Here is a 5,632-nt window from a genome sequence, read left to right on the forward strand (position 1 = left end):
ACTCACAGCTTCTGAACAGTAGCCTAAACAAGAGAGAAATTTAGAGAATTACTAAAAAGCTAAATATGGCTCCTGATCTATAGGAAAGGGGGCCTAGTCAACACTCAGCACCACCGCCCTGATACCAGCCTCAGCTCTGCTATTAATCATCTGGACATCCTCCTACCATGGAGAAGATCATGGCTGGGGAGAAAAAAGTATTTTGCTATGTTTGAAGGCAAAAGACCAGAAATCAGCCGGGCATGGTGCATATGCTTGTAAGCCCAATTCTCAGGAGACTAAAACAGGAGGATTATGGGGTTCAAGGACAGCCTCAGCAAGTAAGTGACTCTCATAAACTTAGTAAGACCCTGTTTCAAAATAAAAATAAAATAGGGCTGGGTGTAGCTTGGAGGTAGAATGCCACTGGGTTCAATCCCCAGTGTGTGTGTGTGTGTGTGTGTGTGTGTGTGTGTGTGTCACACACACACACACACACTGTCGTTTATCTTATGACTTTATGCAATCACTTGACTTCATATGGAGCTTTAAATAATAGAGAAAGAGGTGCAGAGTTCTCAAGAATTGAAGCCTCATATACAATACAAGGTACTGATTTCAGAGGCAGCTGAGATGGAGTACACTGACATGCACACAGTAAGAAGAATCTGGGTTTGAATCTCAACTTCAAAGACCCAACTTAATTTTTCTGAGCTTTGATTTTCTTATACAATAACAATAAAAAAAACTGCCGGGCGTGGTGGTGCACGCCTGTAATCCCAGCATTTGGGAGGTTGAGGTCAGAGAATCGCAGTTCGCAGACAGCCTCAGCTACTTAGTGAGGCTCTTGGCAACTCAGTGAGACCCAGTTTCGAAAATAAAGAATAAAAAATAGGGCAGGGGGTGTAGCTTGGAGGTCAAATGCCTCTGGGTTCCATCTCTAGACCCACCCCCCCAAAAAAAAAATTGGGTAGGAGGTATAGTTCGGAGGTCAAATGCCTCTGGGTTCCATCCCCAGACACACACACACACACTTTGTGTTTTGCTGTTTTGTGTATGGTACAGGGGATTGAATTTAGGGGCATTCTATCTTTAAGCTACATCCCCAGCCTTATTAGATTTTATTTTTATGCAGTACTGGGAATAGACCCCAGGGGCATATTACCTCTGAGCTACACGCCCAGCCCTATTTTTTATCCTTTATTCTGAAACAGGTTCTCACTGAGTTGTGGGGGACCTTGCTAAATTGATGAGGCTAACCTCGAATCAGTAATCCTCCTGTCTCAGCCTCCAAAGTACTGGGATTACAAGCATGCACCACCATGCCTGGCACTTTTTACTTTTTTCTTTTTATTTTTTTGGTACTGAGGATGAAACTCAGGGGCCTTCTATTTCTGAGCTACACCGTAGCCCTACTTTATTTTTTATTTGAAAATAGGGTCTCACTAAGTTGCTGAGAGCCTCACTAACTTGCTGAGGCTGGTCTTGAACCTGTGATCATCCTGTCTCAGCCTCCCAAGTATGAGGATTTCAGGTGTGTGCCACCATGTCTGGATCTTTTCTTTCCTCTTCTTTTTGATCTAACTGAAGATGTATGGATCCATTAACCACTCTGCCAGTCTAATTCATTAAGTTATAAGGAACAAGAAAGTAAACATAGTCATTTTGGAAGCAGTAAAATGCCAGGCACATATAAAGGACTGTTTTCATTATTCTTCCTTCTGTATTATCCTAATGCCATTTCTACTCAGCAGGGAGAACTCTTGTATAGTAGAGGGAGTTATAAGATCCATGGGGCCGGGTGTGGTGGCACACACTTGTAATCTCAGTATTTAGGAGGCTGAGACAGGAAGATAGCAGGTTCGAAGCCAGCCTCAGCAACTTAGTGAGGCTCTTAGCAACTTAGCGAGACCCTGTTTCCAAACAAAAAATAAAATCGGGCTGGGGGTGTAGCCCAGAGGTAGAAGGCCCCTGGGTTCCATCCCCAGTACCACAAAAAATAAAAAATAAAAAAAATCCATAGGCCAGTCAGGCATGGTGCGTACACCTGTAATCCCCGTTCTTGGAAAGCTAAGAGAGGAAAATCTCAGGTTCAAAGCCAGTCTCAGCAACTTAGTGAGACCCTGTTTATAAAAAATAAAATAGGATTGGGGGATATAGTTCAAGATAGAATGCTTCTGAGTTCAATCCTCCTCAGTTCTCTTTCTCTCTCTCTCTCTCTCTCTCTCTCTCTCAACACACACACACACACACACACACACACACACACACACACACACACACACCCATGGGCCCAAATAATGGAATTTTCCACAGCTTCCAAAGTTCAAGCCTAGAGCTGCCAGGAAGGAGATACCCCAGTGTCTGATCTTGGCTTCTTGGGATTAGAATGACAGGAGGTTGGAGCCAGAGCCCATGAGACTATTTAGACTACCACTGCAGTCAAAAGTAAAAATAGTTGGGGCCAACTGCAAAGTTACCATAGGAAAAATACCATTCATAAACTGAGAAAAAAAATTGCTGAGGCCCTTTTCCTCATGTGAGGAACCCAAGCTAGATTTGATAGTTTTTGTGCCACACAGATGGCTTTGCTAAGTAGGCATGGAGCCACCTGGTGAGATTTAGGTGGCTGCCACAGAAATTCAGCTCTCAGTTATTAAGAGAGTTCAAATATGTACGCAGTCACCTCCACACAAACTGTGGGCTAGGGGCATTAGAGCAAAAGAAATGAAGGCCATTTGCTGGACATCACAATTCAGAGAGGAAACTTTATGTGCTGCCCCACAGCTGGCTTTCTGCAAAAAGGCAAAATAACCCTCTTCTAGCTGGGGCTTGTTCTTGTTAATTGCTGGCTGCCTGCTTCAGAAACAAACACCACACACTAATTACCTTAGACAGCATAATCCAAAACAACCACACAGTAGTATTGGCTCAAGATTTCACAGGATTACTTTCCAACATTGACTACTGTAGCCATGGTGACACTACATCCCAGAAACTATTATTAAACTGATAGGACCTTCCAAAAAAAGGTCAGATTCTCAACCCATTTTTAGATGACCACAAATCATGATGGCTTTAAAAAAAAAAAAGGAAAGTCACGGGCAGTATGGAATAGTGCAAAAGACATCAGATTTGAAGTGAGAAGACCAAGGCTTACGTTCTACTTCTGCCTCTTACTAGTCATTGGGCCCTGAGAAAGTCACTTAAATCTCTTTGTTTCTTAATTTTTACATCTACAATGGGGATCCCACCTGCCCCGGAATTACTGTGAGGATCAAAGGAGATAATGTAGCAAGCAGTCACTTCATAAATTCTAGAGTATGATATAAACATAACAAAGCTGTTAGGATATATTGGAAGAGTTTCTTTATGCTTTATAAGAAAAGCAAATTCAAGAAAGCACAACTGATTAGCTTTCGTCTGAATGCGAAATCTGACAAATCCTACTCATGAATCTTTCCCTGAAAATACACAACTGTTAGATTTAAAAGACACATTGAATGGGGCACCATGACACACACCTGTAATCCCAGCCAATCGGGAGCCTGGGGCAGATGGACTGCAAGTTTAAGGCCAGCCTAGGCAACTTAGCAAGACTGTCTCAAGACAAAAAGTAAAAAGGGCTGGTGATATATATATATATATACTCAGTGATAGAGTGGCCTGGGTTAAATTAACAGTAGCCCCCCAAAAAAACAAAGGCATATAGGGACTAATGTTAGATTTTTAAAGATTTTAGTTGTTTTTCTTTCTCTCTTCTCCCCCCCCCCCCCGCCTCTTTTTTCAGTACTAGATATTGAACCCAGGGGCATACTACCTTGGAGTTACATCCCCAGCTTTAGTTTTTATTCTTTTTTATTTTTATTTTTGCAGTGCTGGGGGTTGAACCCAGGGGCATTCTACCTCCAAGCTAAATGCCCACCCCCGTTTTGTTCATTATTTTGAAACAGAGTCTAAGTTGCAGAGGGCCTCACAAGTTGCTGAGGCTGTCCTTGAACCATGATCCTCCTGTCTCAGCCTCCCAAGTACTGGGATTACAAACTAACATACCTGACTGGAGTTATTTGTTTCACATAAATAAATAATCAGAGTCAGAAGCCAGGCATGGTGGCACACGTTTATAATCCCATATTTGGTAGGTTGAGACAGAAGGAGTGCAGGTTCTCGGCTGGGCGTGGTGGCGCATGCCTATAATCCCAGCATTTGGGAGGCCGAGACAGGAGGATCGCCATTCGTGGACAGCCTCAGCTACTTAGTGAGGCCCTCCACAACTTAGTGAGACCCTGTTTCAAAATAAATATTAAAAAATAGGGCTGGGGTTGTAGCTTGGAGGTCAAATGCCCCTAGGTTCCATCGCCAGTGCCACACACACACACAAAAGAAATATCTGAGTTAGTACACAGAACCCAAAACCAGACTAAATATTATTTATTTTATTTATATATTTTATTTTTGTGGGTCTGGGGATGGAATCCATGTGCATTCGATCTCCGAGCTATACCCCCAGCCCAATTTTTTATTCTTTATTTGGGAACCGGGTCTCACTGAATTGCAAAAGGCCTCACTAAGTAGCTGAGGCTGTCCACAAACTGCGATCCCCTGGTCTCAGCCTCCCGAATGTTGCCATTACAAGCATGCGCTACGCCCAGCTTATATATTTTACTTTTACTGGGAATGAAACCTAGGGGCATTCTACCTGAGCTATACCCCTAGCCCTATTTTTTTTTTTTTTCAGTACTGGGGATGGAACCCAGTGGCACTGTACCTTCAAGCTACACCCCAGTCCTATTTTTTAGTCTTTTTATTTTTTGAAACAGAGTCTCACTGAGTTGTGAAAGGCCTCACTAAGTAGCTGAGGCTGTCTGTGAACCCTGATTCTCCTGTCTCAGCCTCCTAAATGCTGGGATTACAAGCATGAACCACCATGCCCAGTTTAGATTAAATTTTATATGAAGAAATAATATTGGCTATTATGGTGGAAGGAGACAATAATAAAGAAATACTATCACTAAACACATAAGGTGATATTTGTTGAGAAATCCTCCACAATGTTGAAGAATAAAAGTTTCCAAAGCATTTATTCAAAATATGTTTACTGAGCAGATCTAACATTACAAGGCTCTGTGACCACTACTGAGTGTGGGCAACAAAAAGGGAGATCTCACTGTTGCTAGGAATCCAACACCCAAATATTAGAGTTAATACTGAGGAAAGCTAAGAGTGGTGGTACACGCTTGTAATCCTAGCATTTGGGAGGCTGAGAGGGGAGGTTCGCAGTTCACGGACAGCCTTAGCTACTTAGCGAGGCCCTCCGCAATTCAGTGATCCCCTGTTTCAAAGTAAAGAATAAAAAATAGGGCTGGGAGTCAGGCATGGTGGCGCACCCTTGTAATCTCAGTACTTGAGAGACTGAGACAGGAGGATCCGGGTTCGGGGCCAGCCTCAGCTACTTAGGCCCTCCACAACTTAGTGAGACCCTGATTCCAAATAAAAAATAAAAAAATCAGGTTGGGGTTTAGCTTGGAGGTAAAATGACCCTGGGTTCAATCCCCAGCTACACACACACACACACACACACACACACACACACACACCCATAGGGCTGGGGTTACAGCTTGGAGGTAGAATGCCCCAGGGTTCCACCCCCAGT

The sequence above is a fragment of the Muscardinus avellanarius genome (genome assembly GCF_963383645.1).
Source record: "Muscardinus avellanarius genome assembly, chromosome: 1".
NCBI classification, from domain to species: domain Eukaryota; kingdom Metazoa; phylum Chordata; class Mammalia; order Rodentia; family Gliridae; genus Muscardinus; species Muscardinus avellanarius.